Raw genomic sequence first — 23,530 nt, forward strand, 5'->3', positions numbered from 1 at the left:
CCAAGGGTACAACTCCTGCTTCAGCATTTTGGGATGTTTCTTTTCTTTTTTTTTTTTTCTTTTTTTTTTTCTGAGTCCTACTGCTGCTTAAAGTAATGTTGCCAGGCAGAGGAGGAGAATTTGCCAAAAGCTACCTCCTTTGCTAACTCCTCTTTTAAGACAATCTGGTATTAACCTTCTAAGCATTCTTGTCATCTTTGTAAGTGCTCAGAGTTTTCTGAACCTTCCTAATTTGCTGTCAATTACATTCTATAGCAATGAGCATGAAAGAACAAGTGTCCCTTCTAGGAATTTTCTCTACTGGTTATGTGTTAAGTAACTTTATTTTCCTTGAACATCATCTTATTCTCATTCTCATCTCCCATCATCTCATCACCTCATTCTCATTTCTCTTATTCAGAATAATAATTTCCCAGCATGTTTCCCCTCCATATTATAGCCTTTTGCTTAGTCTCTTTTTCATTTCTTGTCCAGCAGAAATTACCTGAATTTTCATATATAAAAGGTGTACCAGATTCCAAATAATTTCCATGAACTTTTTTTAACTTCTTATTGCAATTCAAAACTTTGTTAAGGGTAACAAGAACTCAACATTATATACATATCTTATATATGCCCCATATTATACACAAAACTGAAACCAACTGATGCATCTGTGACAGCAAAAGGCTAAGAAGGAATGGGCCACCTTGGTTAATAAGCTTTCTACAACACTGGATACCCTTCCAGGGAAGAGTTCAGGTATAATGAGAAGGCATCACTGAAACTTCTGTGTAATCCAGATTCCAGACTAGCTGAGGACCCAGTATCTCACAGAATAAATACATTTGAGCAGGGCTCCAGAAATACAGCATTAACTTGATGCAAACATAGGTCAGAGCTGGGACATCTCTGTAAGCAGATCTCCTATTAAAGGTCCAGGAAAGCTCTACAAGTTTGCAGGGTTTTATCTCACTAACTAGTATGTCATACAAAAATGTGATGGGCACATTTATAACAGTGACATTCCCAAAAAAACCCTAAAGTTGATGGTCCTCAAGTTCATTTGAAAGTCAGCAGAAGCTGAGGACCTGCCTCCCTGCAGGTCCCTCTTTGAAAACTCCATCCTGAAACACTGAAGACATCCCATCTGTACCTCATGGCATATGGTATTACAAATTGTTTTTATCTGGCACTATATGGTAATAGCCCCAGTCTTAAAGAAGGTTGCACTGCCCCTGTCCTCAGCACTGCACAGTCATCCAGAAAGAAAAAAAAAAAAAAGTCTTGTACTTTATTACCTAAACGAACAAGAAAGGAAAAATATAGCAGAAAACACACACACATGCATAATCATGTAGACAGTTCAACTAATGTAAAACAGGGTACCATCCAAGCTAGAAACTGAACCTCTGTTCCCAATTTCTCAACAGGAAACACACAAATCTGGAGCTCTATCCCTTGTATTTCATTTCCCCCAGTGAGAACACAAAGCTAATTTTTTTAAAACACAAATTTTAAAAGAAATATGAGCATACTGATAACAAACAAACATACATGATTTTTCAAGTTGCAAAGATAAAACCACACAAACTTCTAAAAGAAATGCTGCTGATGTTAGCCATGGTTGGAGTAGTGATCTAGTGATCAGAGCCACTTGCCTCTTCTGTTTGCAGTGGGTCCCCTAGGAGCTTCCATTTAAGTAGGGGAGGGATTTCATCTCTAAACAACAAGGCTAGTGTCAAATGTAGCTGACACACAGGGGGGTAAAGGTTATAATTTCATGAGGCATGAATGTTTTTTTAATTTCAACCAATTAAATTAAACTCCGAGTCTGAGGCCCATAGTGCGTGGTCCCTGAAATGACCATTTACCATACACATCAGATACTCAAGAGGTTTCTTTTCCTGTGTTATTTCTTCAGCCCAATGACTAGATGAAAGAAAATCACTGAAGCGTGAGCTCTATAACAATATAAAATAAAATCAGAGATGAAGGTTTCCTAGGGATATTTTTTTTAATGCTGTTACATTGCTTAGTTAATTTCAAAACTACATGCTCAAACCCATGTTTTCTGTTGAGTCCCGTTAGACTATAAGAAAATAATTTGTTATGTAGATTTGTAATTAGTTCTTTGTAGGGGAAAATAAGCAGTTTATGGTACCTGGGGTTAAGTGAAAGGCTACCTTCCAGCTCACATGAGGATTCTTCTCAGCTACAGCTAAAGAATCATGCTTACATGCTTACATTTTGCAGCATACATAAAATGGCTGAATAAGAAATTTGCAATATTTCTGAGATTCACAGGAAGTTTGGGACCCAAGTTCCCCCTCCTCTCCGCCACGCCAAGGATTTCAAAAGTCGCCTAGAGTTTCAGGACTCCAACAGTAAAGCTTAAAGACACCTCTCCAATTGCTCTGTCAGATGCAGACCCTGGTTTCATGAACACACGTCTACAAGGAGACATTTCCATTTTTGCAGCTTTCCCATGAGGCTCTACCCACTTATTACTAACGGCAAATATTAATGCAAAGTTATTGACCCAAATCACAAGATATTTGTACTGCAGCTCTTCCATGCATTTGAACACCAAAAACCTTCTGATTCATGGGCACGGCCAATTTCTTACCAGCAAAGAGCAGGAGGAAAAATAAAACAAGTAATCCCTTGCATCAACACTTTCTTCTAGACAAGTTCACCTCATTTCCTACACTACTACCTCTAAAACATCAGCATGCAAAGACTACAGCCAAGAAAACCACTGTATGCCAAGTGCTTTTGGCACCACACAACAAAGAAACACGTAACACCTGGACAGAGAAGAGTCTCGAGAGTATCCCGTGGCTCAACAAACAAGAAACCAGAGAATATTCCTGGGTTTCTTGCAAGGGTGTTGCATGGCCCTGAGCACGTCATTTTGACTTATCGTGAATCCCATTTTACAGACAGAGAAGCTGATGTGATGACTTTATTTTGACATTCAAAGTCATAAAAGAGGTATTCGTATTATTACTAGTGTTAATGCTGAATGAACCTCACATGCTGTTCCCCAGTAAAGAACCCACCAAAGTAAATGAGTATCAGCCAGTGATACTGATAGATGTTTCCCTAATCTTACATACTCACTGCTATGGAAATTATTCAGAACACTGACCATACAGAATATGTCCAAATATGTTCTAAAGTTGGCATTTTATTTTTATATTTCCACATTTTCAAAAGAAAGACCATCCTTATTTGCTTATCAAGAAACTCTAAAACTCAGGGAGGTCTGAGATACCAAAACTACTGATAGTAAGAAAATTCTAGGACCTCTGAGATAAATTGCGTTCCATTATGACATTATTATTTTTTCCTCAGCTTCTACCCCGAGGTAAGCCCTACAAGACTCTGTGCAATCAGGTGCTAGGAGTGGCATAAATGTACAGTAAATCACAGGTTCTGACCTCTCCCAGAACGGCATGAAGATGTCTGTGTTTGATTTAGCAATCAAAGGTGAGTTTTACTTGGGATAAGAGGGAATCCTTCCTGTTGGGAACAGGGGAACAGTGTAAATATGGAAGCAAAATTCTATGGAAATTTACAATCAACAATATGCAGTTATAAAGCAAATAAATTGTTTTAATAAGCTATATTTTGGTTCCATTTTAACAGTAGACAGCAGCATTTGGGATTGTACTGAGTCCCTGTGGAGCCTTAAATATAGAAAGATAACCAGGGAGCAAACATATCTTTTCTCACCCAAAACAGCTGTATGTATCAGTCCCACTTTAATTTCCCCTTCTCAAAGTATTCACATTACAGCAGAGAGGATTACAGAAGAAAAATACTGGCAATAGCAGGTAATGGCATATAAAGACTTTCACCTCTGGGTCATCAATTAAAATCCAGTCCCAATTGGTAGTGACTAAACATCATTACCCTCTGATAGCCATTCAATTGCATATTTGAAATAGAGTTTTGGCTCTCCAAGCACTGCAAAAGCCCCCGCTGGGGCTCACACCAGCCAGCCTATGCACTGGTTATTTTAGAAAGGGCCCCAGAGAACTGAGACCACATGGAGAACAGAGATCACGCTGGGGTTCAATGGTTTGGTCTTAAACCCCTTCCCCAGCTCCCTTCCCCACGAGCTCTGGTTAATTATCTTGCTATGTACTGTTCTTCCGAGCCCTAATGTATGCAGCCCTCTGCCTGTATCCGGTCTCCCTTAGGACGACTGGAGGGACTGGGCTAAATACAGAGTGCATAAACCAAATGCTGCTGTAAGAATTTCTCTTTCTTGCTCCTCTGATGCATCTTGGACAAAACTGGAGAGTTTGGGGTGGAAGTTATTTCAGACCTCTCCATGGCTCCTGGGTTTTGCACGAGAGTCATCCTGGTATGTGGTACAGCCTAGAGTCACCCCAAACTGGGATTCTCCCTGCGGAATACTCAAGATAATATTAAGGCAGTGGTGATTGCTCTTGGTCTCATAGTACTTACCTGCAGGTAAAGACCTGGTCAGGTGAGCTGCTGGTTCCAGATAGGTACAGACACTGGTTTCCAGATACGGGATAGCAGGCAGATGTGGTCTTGCAGAACACCTGCAGTGTTTTCAGGTGCTGCATTTCAGAGGTTTGCAGCCACGGCTTCAGCTCAGCCACCACATGGTGGCTCCTTAAGTGTTTCAGGGCAAAGGCAGCTTCAACCACCACCAAGCCCACAGGGATGGGATAGTTTTTAAATCTCACTTCATAAACCAATGTGGAGAAAAGGTAAAAATGGAGCTTATAACATTAAGGCTCCTGTAGCTAAATTTCTCCGTGCCGGCAAACAGTGTGGCCAGCCAGAGGAGAGGGGTAGGAGAGAGTCTAACTTACACCAATGTAGATTCGCTTTAGATTCCCCTCTTTAACTGGCCTGACCTTTTCTAAAAGGGTTACATCACATACAGACCTCGGCTATTACCCCCTGAACACTATTTTCTTTGCTCTGGAAACCTCACTGAAACAATCCTGCGACAAACCTTGTTTTGTAAGCCACCCGCGAGCAGGACTGGGCCACTTACAAGTTTCTGCCAAGAGTGAACAGGGAAGTCATATCCCTCTAGCCTACGTTATTTCTTTTAATAGATTCACAATCTGGGAAGAAGCCAGAGATCCTAAACAAAGATAAGATATAAAGAGGTGGACAAGACATTAAAGAAATAAAATCCATAACAGGGCAATAATGGTCATAAAGCAATAAAGTGGATGTATAATAGTTCCTGGACTTTTAATTTGTGACTAATTTGTTGCACAATGAGGTTGCAATTTTCTAATTGTGATTGCCATTTTAATTTTACTCATGGCTGTGCAACTAACAATGTATAGTCTAGTAATTAAAATTAATTGTACCTTCACCTGCATATTTCTATTAGGCTGTTAAATTTAGTCAGTAGGCTCAATGATTTTGTTCTCTGAGAGATGCTGAATTCATTTCAGTGAGCCCAATTATGTTACACTCTGTAATTCCTGTATGAAAAACAAGCATTTTACTTTGATATGAAGAGTTGCTACAATCCCGTTTTTAAAATTGCACAATCAACACCAGAACATAGGCTGACAGGAGATACATGTAAGGGTCTTTTTTTTCTTTTTAAGAATAGCCTGCTTGTGGGATACTTCTTACAAAACTAGCCCCTAGGAATAAATCCAATGAAAATTCAACTAGATAGACATCATTCGATTAATTTCATGAACAATTAACAGATGTCTCCCTAACCGCACACACATGGTTTAAATTCAATCAGAATTTTATGACAAGCTGTACCATTCATATCTGAAGCAATGGGAACACAGAATAGACTGTTTCAATGCACAGGCAAAACTCTGAAAACCCATGCTGTCACACAAAACCATTCACAGTCATGCCCCAAATGTCCTGAATCCACACCACTTTGAAGCTCGTGTATTAATTTTTCTCTAGAAAAGGTCATTGTTCATTTTTATACAGTAGCAATAGTTCCTGGAAAATGCAGAAATGTTATCAAAATACGCTGTCGTGAGTTTCTTATCAGTAGTGATAAGTTTCAAAGTGACCCATATTCTCGTCCACAGCAGCAGCAATCCAATGCAATTCCACTTAAACTCTGCAGTGTTGTATAGATTTACCCTTGGGGCCCTAAAAGAGGCATTTGACCCATCTTCTTGAAGACTCTCAAACGTCTCAAAATAAAAACAAAAACTGAGCCAAACCTTCAAACTCCAGATTCCAAGATCAAGACCTTCCAAACACTACATAAAAGACCCCAAGCACCAGAGCTGCTGATCACCAGCTATCACCATTTATCTCTCTAGTGCCACACTATGACCGTCTAGATGATGGTCGTACTGTCACAGACTCAGGTGTACTTGCCATCAAAGAAGCTCCCTGGAAAAGAGTTTGCAATCTAATTGTAGGAGGACACCTGTTCTGTGAACCATGGGGCAATGGAAGAAGACCACAGCCGGTATAAAATAGTCTCTTCTTAACATCAGCGGCACACAGTAGTGCCACATAGGTCTGTGCAGGTTAATGTAACCCTTTTTCTATAGCTGGGAGTTGTCAAGCGACAAAAAACTGCATGGTGCAGATATGCTCTAAGATGTTCTAAATAAATCTCTTCTCATCAATCATATCAGAGTCCAAACAGATTCAGGATGTCGAAGCCTGGTTTTACATGGTGTGAACTTCAGGGTCAAGGCTCTAAGAAGGTAGAACAGAGGGTAGGAGAAATAAATCCACTGTTAACTTATTATTACATGTGGAAGCCAAGGTGGAGTAGTTATATTGCTACCAGAAGGTCTGCACCAGTCAGAAAAAAAAGACTAAAACCGCAAAGTTACCACTAAGCTGCAAAACATCCTTCCTGTATGGGGAGAATCAATGGAGGATGTAGAGATCTGACTTCTCTAATAATGAACATCCCTACTTAAAGGCAAACAAACAACATTTTGGCTCTATTTTGTTGTTTATTAGTCAATAGTTGAATAAAAAATCTCCATTTGTCAAGTTACAGCACAAAACATGTTTACTGAAAAGTTGTCAGTGAGTCATCAGAACTTGACAAAGAAAAGCAAAGCAAGAGGATGCCAGCTTTCAATCTATTTATTGCATCAATAATTCATAACATGAAACAAGTATAGTTGCATGATTTAAGTAATTACATACCAAAAGTTGCCTTACCAAGAGTTATGTGAACCACAACTAAAGATAATTTAAAAAAACCAAACAAACCAGACTTTGTTGCTGTGGAATTACTCTGAAAAGAATCAGCACCAAGAAGCAATACGTCCTGTAAGAATTCATGCAGGAAAATAATATTATTTAAATTAAGCAGATTTAAAATCAGGAAGTACAGAACCCAAAATCCAAAGTTAAAGTGAGCATCGCTCTTGCACTACTTCCCTGGAAAACTCAGCAAGAAATAGCATCCCTTTACCTCTTTTATCTTGCCTAGCCAGTGCACGTCTCCACCGTCTCCCTGCCTACCCACCCAGCAGTGGTACAAGCCTCACACCCTTAGAGCACTCGCTATAATCAAAGTAGGAAGTTGATAGTCTTAGGGAAGATCATTTTGCAGTAAATAGGGTTCTGCCACAACATCATCTCTGCTCCTGTTTTTCAAATGGAGCCAATGGCACTGTCTTGCCACACACACAATGCAAGGATGAAGCTGCTGAGGAGCCCAAAGACTATGGGAACAAGGGTCCTAGGAAAGTCTACTAACAATAAACCACATCCTCAACGTTGTCACTCTCTTCATACAGCCAGATTACATGGGAAAGAACTGAACTACCAGCAAAGGCAGTTACAAATACCGTGTGGTGAAACAGGGGAGATGGAACAGGGGAAAAAAGTGTGGCTATACATTTAGGTAGGGCTGTCTTAGGAGGAGAGTAGAGTGTTGCCTGGGCAGAGTGCCTGGTCTGCCAGCCCAGCACAGGCTCAGAGCAGCGGCTGTCTGAAGCACACACAAAAACTGCAGCTAAGGGAAACAAATAGGCAGAAAACATTTTAATTGACCTTGATTATTTAAAACTAAAGAAGAAATCATCCTTGAGAAAGAGAATAATCTAAACTGATCTTGGTCAAGTGCGTTTTCCCCTTAGTCCTATGATGAGTGGTATGGTTTTGGTTGAACATTACAATCAGTGTTAAATCATACCCAATTCACTCTCCTCTAAAGCATTGCCCCTTCATCCTTCTGGCATGAAAACAGTTTACTGTGAACTGAATTGCAACTAATCCCTTTGAAATTATTTTTTACCATATACCCTTTATTACTATTTTCCCATATAAACCACTGTTAAATAACAACAGGACCTTTTCATAACACTCAAAATAATTGGCTATTTTGGATGATATTATCAAGAGTGTTTAATGTGGCTGGGTGAGTGACTGTTATTCATGCAATTCACTATTAGCCCCTTGACCTGGATCATTGCTGGAGCAAGTTTTATGAGCTTAATTGCATTCCGCCCCCCCTCCCCTCCCCCGCCCTGCTTCCTGTGTAAATTAGTCGGTACAAATAGAATTTCCTAGTTATTGTGCATCACCATCTTCACAGTTAGGAAAGTCTATTCAAAAAACAGACCAAACTCTAGCTGTATTTGCTTAGCTGTATGAAGCTGAACAATAAACCAGTCAAAGGTACCAGCTATTGTCATTTTATTAAACGTATAGGAAAGAAAAGAAAAAAAAAAAAGGCTTGTGTTGATTAAGACATTATATGCGGCCAGACAAGGAAAAAAATCCATGAGAGATGGTGGAGACAGAGACTAAGAGCTTCTACAGTACTGGAAATTACAAAGCTTCCTATGGGGGTCTATATTTGTTATAAGATGGGTTGTTATCTTCAATCTAAAAGCCACCTTGATAAAGTATCTTTTGACACTTTTACTGCTCCTTTAAATGAAATATTCCCTATATCTTCAAGAATCAGCTTGAGTGGAATTGACTCGGTAGCTCAGCATTAGAAAGACAGGGGAAACATTTTCTAATTTAAAAGAAATTTGAGAAAATAGTTCCATTCCCCTCTCTATTATCTAGCCATTCTGGAGCTTACGTTTCTGAAACATCAACATGCACAGTTTGCTTTACAATCCTTCTGCAGAAATTAGCTGACACCCATCAATGTAGATAACGGAAAGCTGTGGCATTAACACTTGAGAGTGCATTAATCTTTCCCAAATTAAAATCTGCACCACAGCATTTAAGATTGAGGCCACCATGGTTCAGTGCTGTTTGACCGCCAATTTTGATAAAAGTGTTTTAAGAGAGGTGAGACTTAGATAAATTGCCCATGGTTACACAACAGCAGCGAGGGTGTTTAGTCTATTGGCTGCCATCATAGTGGGGTCTCGACAGTGTTTGCATGTTTACGTAAAGTGCAAAACAGAAGGAAAAGCAGTACATTATACTATATTTCTCGGAGATGACATCAATATTATATTTCATCAGTGGGACACAAATATATTTTCACATTTGAGTATCTGAAGATAAAGGCACCTTTGGTTGTCAAACAAATGAATATTCTTCCCCAGTTCACTAGCTAGTCACTTTCTCTTGAGTTAAAAGCAATCTGCCTGTGCTGAACAGCCGAGTTAAGCTTTAGAGATAACACCCACATGTAGTTCTTGATCCAGGCCTGTTATGAAATAAGCTTTCCATTCAACATATAGCAAGTAAAGTGTTTGCCACATGGTGCATTTTGCATTTGCCTGAGTCCTGCTGACCTCAAGAATGATGCACAAAAGGGACTTGGGTCTAAAATTTAGCCCAAGTCTCTAAGTTGAATCACTGCTAATACATAGAACACGCCTCTTCACTGCTGACCCTGTTGCAAAGGTTTTGAAATTCATAACCTCATGTTTTCAAGAAAACCTCCTGCTAGTAAAAAATTCAGGGATCTTTGAAATAAAGACACTGTGGCCCCAGTGTTTTGCAACTATTATTTCTCTACTGGACATAAAAAGAATGTGGGAACTCTGGGATTTTCAGATGGCCCCAGGGTCTCAAGTTCTTATCACATTCATATTCAGTTTGAAAAACTTCTCCAGTCCAAGAGATCAGATACCTCTGTAACAATGGAAATTAGTAACAAAACTGTGCACACATTTCATTTCCTGACTGCCAAAAGCTGTACCCTAACACTTGATCCTTGCACCAGAATAATTAGGACTGTCACCTATCTTACCTGGTTTCCTTCCCTGTCTTAACATGGTATAGTGAGGTCAAAGTGTTAGAAATCAAAAAGGGATAATCCCCTGATCCACATTACTCACCTAGCAATGAAATACACAGTAAAATATAATCAGTCTGCTATGTTAGTTTCCTTCCAAATTTGGAGAACAATTAAAGCCATGAATTTAATTCGGTTATCATATAATTATCACTTCTTACAATAGGCAGAAAAGCAATCTGAACAAGGCAGAAAACCACTGAAAATCCACGCAAATTTGGGGGTGGGGGGGGGTGGGGATGGCACGGGGCAGGCAGGGGAATGGAATAGCCATGAGAGTTTACTGGGAGAAAGTGGATCCCTTTTGTAAGCAAGAAATCAGTGCCTGAAGGCAAATACTGTAAAGAGTATTTTGCTTCTTCACAATTTCCCACATATTTGGCTCCTCTAGGAACTGAAGTAGCAGGGACACTGGCCTGCTAGAGCAGGGGAGTACTGCCAAGAGGTTGTCATAGGGAAATGGGAACCAGACTCCTTGCTTGTGTTTGCTGATGACTGAGAGCTGATGTCTATGGTCAAGGTACGGAGCTGTGAGATGAAAGGCCAGGGATCAAGTCCCTCATGTCAGATAATTTCTGACTTGCCATGGCCCAATCACTTCACTCTCTCAGCATCAGGCCCTCCCACCTATGAAACCAACAGTACTACTTGCCAAATCCATAACTGTGTTATGAAAAGTAAAAATCTAGGAAGCAATTTGAAATGCCCCAGTGGAAGCCACTGTGAATGCATAAGACTGTGTGAAATAAGCTTTTCTAGGAGAAACGAAAGATCAGCTGAATCATCAAGTATAAAGACCATATCATCAGAGCTTTCACCCTGGAAAGGTTTTGCTTTCGACTGAAATCATCTTCTGCCAGTTTGCACACTGAACCACCAAATTCATTATTCAAACTGTTTCTTTCACCATTCTTTACTATGTACTTTATTATAACGTATGTGAGCAGACAGATCAAATGAGAGCAAGCTTGTGTATAAGCATTTAAAAGCCAAGTAATCAAGCTGAGATCAGACATTCATGCCATGAATCATATGGTGGGCTTCACCAATTGACTGTACTACAACAACAAATAGGGTAGATGCAATAAAAATGCCACAAAATATGCCCTAGCCTCTAAGGTTCACAATGGCTTAAGAAATCAGGGAAAAAGAGGTATACGTAACAAATTAACATAGAGAAAAAGAGGTCTATGTAACAAATTAATACAAGAACCACAAGGTAACAATGAGAGAATTACAATCAGTTTACACAAAACCTCATCAGCATTCCAGAAATGATACTTCCCATCACCTTAGGTTGGCAGAACACACTGCCACACGTTGGCAGGTGATGGCCAATGTCCCTTGTTCGTGCTGTTCAAATCCCACCTGGCCAAAATAAATACAGTGTAATTTGGCACAAAACCCAATTCCCAGCATACTACAAGCAGACCAGAAGGCAGCCTCTGAGCAACTTCAAGGTACGTGGCAGGAGGGTGTACTGCACTGTCAGAGAGGCTCACGTCTAAATGACCTTCTGGCAGACCCAGACCAGCACAGAAGAAACCACCTCTTGTTCACTACATTTCAATAGAAGTAGAGTTGGAAACATCAGTCCTTAACTTCTAGGTACCCCATGATTTAAATCCTGGATTACTAGGAAGTCACCTAAAATTTTGGCACAAAAGCAACGGCCAGGAACTCTGCTCTTCTGGGTCCCAGAAACATGTTGTGCCAAAGCAGGTGACAAAGGAGAGAGACCTCTCTCCAGAGTTAATGAGGGGCAGCAGAGTAAAGTCCTACAGGAGCCGTCGACCTGTACAAAATTTACCACCACTTGTTTCAGAAGCCAATAGTACTTATCTGGCCCTACTTAAAAGTCAAAACTACCTGATTATTTGGAAAGCAAAATCAAAATAAGAAGCTGCATTGCACATGACTTCAAGCTGAGATGGGAACATGAGAGCAAATAAGTCCTTTGTGATGGGGTTGGTCATGTTATATGAAACATTACTGGAAGTTGCTATGATAATAAAGAAAAACAAACAAAAAAAGAACAAAAAAGGGGGGAGAAAAGTAAAAGGGGAGGGGGAGAGAAAAAACAAAAAGGTAAATATTTATCTTCTAGTTATAGCATAGCCAGACATATTACATTTAAGGACAGCTTAGGCTTTTCTATATTTCTTGGGGCTCTTTTTCACTTGAAAACCAAACTAAATTTAACTGAAAGGAATGCATATTGCTTTCTATCTCTAGGGATCTTATGAGAGTTCACAAGGGCTGCTAAAGCCAAGTGGTGATAATATGACTACTACAAATAGTTTAGTTCAATTTGGAGATTTGTTTCACAATACAAAAGCACACAGTAAAGCAGATGCTATCAGCCTGTGTTGATTAGACTGGCCAATGCAATATCAATTATTATGTTTTTGATTTGAAGCCCACCTGCTGATCTGACTAATCTGTGCTATTAGGAGCCCACGCTTGAATAATTAAACGAACTAGATTGAACATTAAGCTGAACTGTCCCTCTGAAGAAGTGGAGGATAAGCCAGAGGACACCAACCATTGCCTTAGGTGCAGAGAGACAGCAGTACACCCCACCAAATCAGGTAGGCAAGAATCCTGCAAAAATGAAAACCTCGCTGATATAAGTATTTATCTGAATGGACTGTGGCAATAAGAATAATTATTAACAGCTGTAATCATAATTTATTATTTCATTAGAAGTCCCAGCACATTCTCTGTTATACCTCTGAGGTTCCTCATCTGCAAGACAGAGCCCTGGCTGGAGTTTGACATGGGGTGTGGGACTGAGAAGATGCAATTTGCACCTCCAGATGGTTTCCCAGGAGGGAAACATACCGATCGTACAGGTCAGTCCTGCAGCACCTGAACTGGGTGAGACCGAACATACTGGGGAAGACACAATGAAATAATAAGGAATCAGGTCTGCTCACATGTCCAAATAATAAATTACAGTTATGGATAAGAAACTGGGGCTGCAGCCTGAGAGGTGCTTCTGCACACCCCATAATAAAGCACATGAGTGAGAACTTCAGTTCTCCTGTTCATATAGTCACAGAGTCCACAACCACCCAGAAATCTGGAGGGACCAGAGACACTGTAAATTGTCTTTATATCGCTAATTTATCACTTAATTGTAATTCACAAATAACTCACAAGAAATATGTAATTTGAATTTAAATAAAGACTTGCAATCCCCTCTGGAATGGAAGCCCACTGCTCCCTCTGAGCAGCCGGGGATCCCTGCATGAACATCTGAGGCTGAATTTTACCTCAGCCTAGCTACAAACAATGATATTCACTGCAGTTGTATAAAAGCGACCTGTGTGTTCCTGATGCATGGAGGGTTGGGATGCAGTTGTTAAATCCAAGCAGCAGCTAGGCTTTAAAGATTTGCAATTGCACAAAAAGCACTGATAAAGAACAGTTGATTTCTCTCATTATGTAAAACGTGGATGCTCTTGTCTTGATCAAAGAGGTAAGAGCATAAGATTTCCTGCTACTTACAGGCCATTTGGCTGAAAAATACAGTCCCTTTGCAGTTCAGTCTATTGGCAATTAGATAACAAACACAGGACGCGTAGATGGAGTGAAAAACATTGCTGTGCTTTACAGCCTGCTTGCTCAATAACTCTGGCAATGCAGAATAAAAAAATTCCTCGATAAAAACCATGGAACAGATGTGTAAAGTAGCAAAGCTCTGCGGATTTCAACGGAGCCATGCGGATTTACAGTGGCTGAGGGTTCTGTCCCTTACTGGTGAGTTTTGAAGCTGCTATCAATAACTAAGAAAACTCAATAAAAGTGCATTCTACATGCAAGTCTTATGTCCCGTGAAAATTTTACCACTCTTCTAAATCAGATTCCATATTGCATGCGAAATTCGTGCCAGAAACACAGGACTTCTTAGAGATGCATGTGGAGAGTGACCTGTGCAGAACACAGGTGGGATATTGAGACACCCAATACAATATTGAACATAGAAAGACATCTGCAAAAATTTTTTGTGGCAGACTGATCAAGCACATTGATCATGAAATTAAAAATAGTATTGCTTAAGCAAAGAAAATTATTCCAAGATTTTAGGTCAGCAATTTTCATTACGCATCCCCCCAAAAAATGCACACAATTCCAGTAATACACATCAGAAATTGTGTGTGCTTGTGAGGCTGGCAGCAAAGACCTCATCTCTCATCAGAGGAAGAAGGATAGCCCCATGTTTGGCAATGCCTGGCAGTGTGTATGCTGTGTCAAAAAAAAAAGAAACATGACTCCGGACACAGCCAAACAGAACAGAAGCAAGAAGGCACCAACAAAATTATAAGGGGAAAGGGCAATGAGGAGTCTTTCGGGAGAGCAAACCATTATGTGCAGCAAAATTATTTACCACCACTAGCTATGCAGTAGGTATCCAATATGCACTACAAGCAGGTGCTTTACTTTATTACTAGTACAAGACTCAGAAAAGAGTATTTTCAGTATGTTGCTAATTCCACGCTGGATACAGAAGGGAGGAAGGGTGAAAAGATGACAAACGCTCTGAAGTCACAAAAGGAGTTTTGGCTCATGAAAGTTTATCTCTGCTAATAAAGAGAACAAATTGACATCAAAGTAAAGATGTCATTAGCAATAAGGTGCAGCAAGGTGCAGCACTTCGTCACTAGTGGAAGAATGCCGCATGGATCCTTTTGTTGGCTTCTGAATGATAATATGAATTTTTTTTCAATACAGGCTGTAAACTGAAAAATTTGAAAAATATCACTTTGACTAGTAGGAATGTTTTTAAAGGAAGTGGTTTGAGGTTAGATTCCCTTTCCCACTGGTGCCTACAGTCAGCTTTCATGATTATTTGCATAAAGAATTACTACATTTCAAGAAGCAGGACTTGAAAAGCTCAGGAGCCAGAGTTGCTTTGTTTGTACCACTAAAAACTTGACACTTGCAGAGAATAGTATTTCTTACCCATTTGTTTATGAGCACACATTTACATCAGAGAGAGACTGCTATCCACAAAATGAGTGGCACAGCTCAACAACAACTACATTTATGACAATCTTTTGGATCCAACACCTGCACCACATCCCACTATCTGTGTTTCTGGGATTCAAACAAACATCCCAGTATCTGTCAGTCTTGATATCAGTCTTTGCACTCTCTCCTTCCCCACACTGGCTCAGAACGATAACAAATATCAATTGCTTGGCAAATTTCAGGCTCTTAACTCAAAAATAAAATTAATAGGAACCTTCTAGTAATTTGGTGGACTTCTAAAAACACTTCTTTCTAGGAAAGATCTAGATCTACATGTGAGTGACTTTGCAATATGAGAACACCCTGGAAATACTTAGTAATCCAGACCAATTTACAAAAATTAGTATCAGTATACTTCAAAACTTGTAATAATTTCAGAAAGCAATTTCTGTCTACAGTTCTCCATGTGCAAAATGCAGGACAGCACAGTGCAGTAGAAAAGTCATTGGATCTATAACATTGGGATGACCCATGTCTAGAGGAGGTGGGTGGTCACCGTCCCTAACTCGTAGTGCTGGAGCCTTTATGTGACAGGGTTTTCTGTGTCTGTCTGAATGTGATGTGGGTCTGACCAACAGCCAGTGACAAATAGCGTAGCTGTCCCCTATTCATCACATGGGCTTTGAAAGAGGCCACCTAGCAGATGTATGTGATTATGCTCATGTTGGGTGTGCCTTTAAAATAAAATTGTTAAGGTTGCAAGGTCGAGCAATCAAAACAGCAATGCTAGAGTTACAGCTGGCTGTGGAAAAACAGTATGCGATCACATATTTTCTCCTACTTTCTGCAAAAGTGAATTGAACTAAAATAAACCTTATTCTGCCATTTTTCTGCTTTGCAAATGCATTTTCGTTTGAGCATGTAGTTAAAAATTACTTATTTCAGCATTTGAATGCAAACATGGAGTTCTCTTAATCAAATCCCAGCATCTTCCAGTCTCTTTTAAACCCTGACAGGCAGCACCTACAAGGTGTGTCATATGTTTCGGTTTGACAGTGAGGGAAAACCCATGTGCAGCTCTAACAGGACAATCCCAGCGCATTGCACACTACTTTACACGCCTGCTGCCACTGCAAGTCACCCTCAAGCGCGACCATCTTGTGTTCCATGATAATTGCAACAAGGTTTTGCAAGTCAATTAAAATCCACATTGTCTTCTCGCTGTACACAAACAGCACAGAAATGCCATGTCATTATTTTTTTTCCAGCGATTCAGCCCTTCAGGTTACATTTTTGTCATCCTTTACCTTTACCTCGATGTTCATATTGTCGCTGTCAAGCCAGGAAGCAGTAGTGACAGGCACATCTTGAATAGCCATCTTTTACTCTCAAATAATCTAGTTTGCAATGGGTATCTTTACCTACTATTCTTCTATTTTCCATCTCATGAGCCGCCATGAAATTGACATTTAAAACTAATTGTACGGTAAAATCCCGCAGATTCCAGAAACTGTGTCTGAGATTTGTGGCAAGGCAGTAGAACCAGATTCCCCCCGTATTAGTTTTCTGTCTGCTACATAACTGTGAATGAGTGCTAAAGGGGATTATTAGGCCCCAGTGGTGAGATAGAGTGCATATAACTAATCTGCATTGCTTATCTCGAGCAGACAGTGGTCTGTCAGGACCTGTCTACATGCCCTCCATGCTTGTCCCTTCCTTTATTGTCTTGCCGCTGCTGTTGCTGCTGGTGGCTCTCCTCTGCTCTTATAAACAACCAATTACTGCCCCAAACAGATGTCTGTGGCTATGATCAAATAATTCAGTTGGAGTGAAGAGGCCTTAAACAGGTCAATTCCATTCAGTTAGACATGGTATCTGAGCGAAGGCGAAAGGAGGCACTGCAGGGTGACCTGAAGTTGTGAGTTATTGAGAGTAGGTAAACTTAGGACAGCAGATAATGAATCAGCTTTCACCAGTTAACACTGTAAAAAATACATAAAATGAAAGCTGAAGAACTGAATGGATGAGTTAACAGAAAAGTGAATACCTTTACAAAGTACATTTCATTTTATGTATTCGAATTAATAAGAGGCACATGCCTGTCTGCAATTAGCCATGAGTTTCTAAAGCTAAAAAGCTATATACAGAAACAGCAGAGCAGTGGGTGAGTTCAGTGGGATATTTTTAACTAATGCTGGTACTGATGAACTGTAATCTCCAGCAAGAGAATTTGATACATGTGCCTTTGACAAAGTATGATTTCCATTAAAATATTATGCCAAATTCAGGGTTTATAGCTTGCCTCTTCAATAAATTTGTATTTAGCTATTGTCTTCCTTGGTCTGCAGGGGAAACAATGCGTATCGGGCAGATGCTCAGACATCAGAACAATTAATGTAGCTTTCAAAAAGAAAAAACAAAAAGAGAACAGCTTTAAATCTTTTGTGCCTGTGCAACAACCAACCACCCTACAAGCGATCATAAAAATACACGGTTGTTTGACGGGTAGTTATGTTAAGCTATAACCATAACCAAAAGCCATGACCAAAAGGGTGAACAAGAGAATCCTTTTATTCTCTCCTTCTGATTCAAAAGTGCTTTCAGCTGCAAGATTTTCTGTTCTGCAACACTGTCATACAGCCACCCAAGCATAGTGACCTGATCTGCTATAAATTCATTGGGGATTGGGCCCCACCCATAATTTTCCATAGAATCAAGCAAAATTCCCTTGCAAGACTCAGTTAATACCCTTCACATTATGTCTAGCTAAGATATATAATTATTCATATGCCCGGGTAAGAATTAGCCTGCCAAAGAGGGTTGCAGATACTGGTGAAATCTGGGACAGTTTCACTCAATTTCCCAGAGATTTCTCAGAATTTTTTTCAGACACTCCCACAACTAGGAGAGAGTGTCTGCCCAAAAGAGCTTGTGAACCTCAGGCTTTTGGAATGTTTTTAACATATAGCCCCATACAGCAGACAGTAGACAAGCTGGCTAATGTGTAAGGAGCACCAGGAGGTAGCATGCATAGAGGTGACGTGAGACCTCTCTGGACCTTCAACAGCCCTTTTATCTCAAAGCAGCAAGGAGTTCCACAGGTTTTTTGTACTTACTGAACAGGTAAAGTACTACAAGGTTTTCAGAAGAGCAGGAACAGAAGCAGAAACAGCAGCTCTAGATGCCCCCTCAAGTGAGCTGAGGACAAACCCAGGGCTGAACAAGAGAAGAGTAGGGGTTTAATTCAGAATATATGAAATGAAAGAGACTGGCGTACTTTGTATGCAGATGGAATAGACAGAGAGAAAGACATAGAGATGAAAAGATAGGGAAACGGGAGATAAGGGAAGGACTGAGAAGAGGACAAAAGGCAAACAGGTCCTTGGGATTGATGAGGAGGTACTGGAAAAACATTACCAAGGCTGACCTCCACATTGAGGGCTGAGTTAGGGACACTGAAGAAATCATTTCATGGGTTTTACCAAGAAAAAACTTAAAATATGTTTAAAACTTAAATAGATAAGAGAAGGGGTGCAGTTTACCAGTGGGGAGCTAGGCCACAGACAAAAAGAACTTTACCTGAAGTCTCAGTCCAATTTACGGTTAATTCTTTATTAATCTCAGCATAGCTGGAGCATAGCTTTCAGCTCCAGGTATCTGGAAAGGGAGACCATACCTGAAAACTTCAGAACATATGTGATCCCGGTGCAAACTTCAAAATAATGTTAATAAAAAATAAATACCTGGCCGGTTAGCATACCTTGTGCTGTATGCTGTTACAGCACTCAGCTAGCATTTACAAGCTGCCTGAAAAAGTTTGTCTAGAAAAGCCTACTCAGACACATCCATAGAAACCACCAACACCCCAGTTCACACCCCCGGTTTTCATAGAATAAACCCTGATCATCTGTGATACTTACATACAGTTTTACAGACTGTCTGCACATTCTGCATTTTGTACTTGCTTATCTCTGTTCTATACATTTAAGACTTAATCTTTCCTTAGAAATCAATTTCTCCCAAACTACTAATTGAAGCTACTTCTCCATCAGCTAATTCTGACTTCTCGTTAGGGGACACCTCCTTCACAATATCTGCAGTCCACAATAGCATCATCATCCATCCTTCCTCCATGCTATCACATTGAAAATAAGTTTAATTATTCTACTTCTCTTCTTAGACACAGACTTCCTATACTGACAACTTCTGAGGCGTGGGTTGATCACGGAAACAGAATATGTCACAAAACAGAATAGAACAGAAATAGCATAAATCATGGCCGGATCGGACAGTCTGAAGAAGTACGTTCCTAGTCCACGTTCTTGGTGCAGAAACTGGAAGCATGTAACATGCAGTCTTCAAACCTGGGATGCAATTAGAGACCTAAAATACAATTTTAGAACCCATCCTGGGGTTTTTTTGTTATTAGCTGCTCATCACCTTTCTAAATCCATTTGTGCTGCTTCCCACCCTCACTATCAACAGTGGCTCTTACCAGTCAGCGACAGACTATTTCAGTTCAGTTAAAAAGTGAGCATAACAAAGACAATCTAGTTGGGTTCATGTGCTCCATTTTGTGTAACTAGTCAAACAGTAAACTAATACATTGACAAAAGATAAAATATTACTAAGTTATTTTGAGTCAGCTGTTTTAACCTAACTTGTAAAAGCAAATCACTGGGAAAGCTCCTGCACTTGCGGAGTTTTCCCACATCCTGGGGCAATGTTGCAGCTCACCGCTCAGAAACATGCCCTCCGTAGCCTCCTGGGCAAATCTACACCATCTTTGGGCATTTAGGGAAGCACCATCAGAACAACATATTTAAACAAGGGACTGACCTGCAACACGTGCCTGGTGCTGTGCTGCATTAACCTTACCAGCTGAAACCTCTCTGCTTGAAGTACTTCAAAACTCTATTAATCACATTAGCAGTCAGTGAAACACAAATTTTGTGGCTGAAAGGATGATTCAAACAGCTAAACCCACATGTGACATCTTCTGAAGTTCAAAAAGCTTCAAGTGAAGCAGAACAAGAACCAGGAAATCCTTTCCTAGTGCCATGATTTAAAGGGAAAAAAAAGAAAACCCTTAAGTGTGAAGTCGGTTGCTGAGCTGGTGCACAGACATTGAGTCAACTTCTGCCATGCCTTTTGCACAGAAGACTGCAAATGATACTGACAGATAAACTGCTTGTCCCTGGACTCTCTTTAAAGCCCTGCTGCAGAGTCTTCAGCAAGCACAGGGCTCCCACAGATCACAGTTAAATTACAGCTTCATTTCAAGGACTTGCAGCTCCATTATTTTTTCCATACCAATAACAACGTGCATCTACACATTGCCTGGCCAAGGTGTTTGAAAGACCAATTCTGTCTTCAGCTACTGTTTCCAGCTTTCCTCACCTCCATATTAAAACACTGACTTTTATACAACCAGCCCCCATGCACCCATCTGCTGGATTGCTCTTGGTCACTCAAGTGCAGTTTTATAAGATCGATGCCAACAAGAATATGGGCTAATTTTTCTTTGAGGCATAAGTGAGATATGAGACACAAGTCACATAAAGCACGGTAATTTGGTTGTTTGGGCACTTCTGGCCAAAAGCATCAAGCATTCATTAAGAAGTATTTAAGCAAGAGAATACCCATGGGGAAATACTAAGTTCTCATGAGGCAACACATGCCAAGTCACAGAGCAGATACCAACTCAGAGGCACAGGCTACAAAAAAAACAAACAAAAAAAAAAAACCAAAACAAAAAAAAAAATACCCTAGCAAATAGCATAAGCAGAACAAATGGATTTCTGCTCTCACCAAGACCACCATAAATCTGGCCTGGGGTTAGCCCAGAACGGGTGGGAAGAGATCCCAAGCAAGTGATGCTTGCTCATCCTTGGAGGGTTTCCAGTCTAACACCCAAGTAGGTGTGTTCCCAGCCCCATTACTATTATAAACACTCATTGTACCACCGGGTACATGGTTTAACTGCTGTTGATGCTGAATAACTAATTCACTTCAGCTTCAGTCCAAAGGAGGTAGAAACCATTCAACATGCATTTAGCAGTGATAAAATCAATCTGTAAAAGAACAGATGCGGCCCCTGGTTTGATTGGGATATTTCTAAAATGTTAAACAATCCTTTTCATGATATAAATAACAGAAGTGTAATTGAATTAATATTGACTAATAGTAATTGCTCCTTGTTCCTCAAGTCTGCCTTTTATTAGTGGGAGGAGTGGTGGAGGTTATTGCCTCTTAAAAAAAATAATCCTGAGACCCTGAGGCACCTTTTCTGCCTTATTATTATTGTAATAATGAGGGCAACTGATTTGATCTCTCCTTACACAATACTGCAGCACAGCGATGGCTAAATAAACAGCCAAAGTCCTTTTGTCCCTGTGGGCCGTTTCTCGGTAATTAAAATCAATAGGATCTTTCTCGGAGGATCTCTTTAACCTCATAGAGCTACACTGTTCCGAGCAAGCAATGTAAAACAAACAAATGAACTCACAGTCCTTGTTGAGAGAAAAAAAAAATACGAGCAGCACATTATTTTATTAGGATAATACTGGTTTTGGAGAGGGGTCATGGAAGAGGCTGTATTTAAACTTAATTTTTTTTAATTTCTTTCCCTTGCCTGCCCCCCTCTTTCTTAAAAAAATTACTCTGGCAGCATCCTCTATTCCCAGAGGTCATGTGAGCTGAAATAGTCCATTGATCTTCCTTCTTTCAGAAAGGGAATAGGCAACAGAGGGAAAATAAACGTCACTCACTTGAGACTAGTGACGACTCAGGACCTCTCTGCTGAAGGTGCTGTACATTTAAGGTTCAAGAGGAAGATAGGTGAAGGTCTCCAGGGTCTCACTGTTGCTGGTACATGCAATTGCAGCCAAGGACAGTGCAGGCTACAGAGGCTTATGTCCCTGGGCTATGCACCTAGCCAACAGCGGGTATCACTGCCACTGATCCCAGAGTTACGGTGGTGATGACCAGTGTGTCACATACAACAGCCTTGAAGAAAAGGATTTACACCACATGTCTCAGGAATCTTGAATCCTGAGCTGCTAATCAAGGCCGAGTGAAGCAATTAGGCCACATGGCAGATGCAGAAAGGGACCCTATCCTGGTCCACATGAGCAAGAGCATTTTGTCTTGGAAAACATAACGCTGCTGGGCACTACTGTGTAACACTTCCTTAGAATGAACCTACTCAGCAATCCCTTGCTCAGGCACCCAGCAAGCAAGGTGAGCTGAGCTTCTGGCTGACCTAGTGGCAGCTTCTCCTTTCTGGCTGTTCCCAGGTGGCTTCGTGACCCAGGGAAGTGCTCTGTATGTGTGGTAGGACATGAAAGCACTTGAGCAAATCCTGGATCTAAGCCAACAGGCATTATCACCAGCAAACAGCAGGAGGGAATCCATCCCCATTAGCTGCCTTTCAGTCCCAACACACTGCCACAGAAGCAACAAAGGTCTAAACACCCATGCAAGGAAGTGGCGTATAAAATGAGAGGCATTTTAGACTGAGGCAATTATACTTGGTTAGACAGACACTCAGGAATGGGTGGGGAGAGTCAATCTTATGCTCTGGTGGTTTTACAAGGTGTTTCCAAAGGTACAAAAGCAATACAGTAAGTGCTGCAACAGGGAAACCTAAGCATGAAGCTGTTCTCATTGGTACCTCTGCTCCAGGATCCAGTTTCACCTGTTGACAACTGTTGTACATGGTACAGCCACATACAGGTGAATAGGAAAGCTTTCAGAGCTTTGACACGATGAAAGGAAAACTCCTTTGCCTAGATTTTTAGCAAAGTGACTGTCAGGGCTTTGGCCACCAGAAGGCTCTAGCTGGGCAAAAGGAAGACCTGACACCTACATTATGCATACCACCATATATTACATGTGCCACCTAGGCATTCCCAGGATTTGCCAATTATTATGGTTAACTGATATTCTGTATATAAAATCTGCTTCCAATTGCTCATAGATCTGTTAAACTTTAGTCTTATACACTGGATTTTTTTTCTTCTCAGATTTGTGTCTCTAGTAAGTGTACTCTGGAAATTATCAAACAAATAGTTCAGCTGTTTCTAAGAAAAAAAATGTTAAAAATAGAAGACATTGTTTAATGCTTATCATATGCTGGAAAAATCTCCCCTCTGAACAGCAGTAACACCTTCACATGCTGGGCAGTAAACGTGCTATTTGCAGGTGAGGTGGTGTAAAGGAGCCCATAACCATGGAGGTCTGTCAAGTTAAGAGCTGTGAAAAGAAAAAAAATAAATCTCTGAGTTCACCTGCTTAGTAAAGTTTTCCTTAGATTATATTTGCTCTTGA

This window comes from Falco biarmicus, chromosome 1, assembly GCF_023638135.1.
Source record: "Falco biarmicus isolate bFalBia1 chromosome 1, bFalBia1.pri, whole genome shotgun sequence".
Taxonomy (NCBI): Eukaryota; Metazoa; Chordata; class Aves; order Falconiformes; family Falconidae; genus Falco; species Falco biarmicus.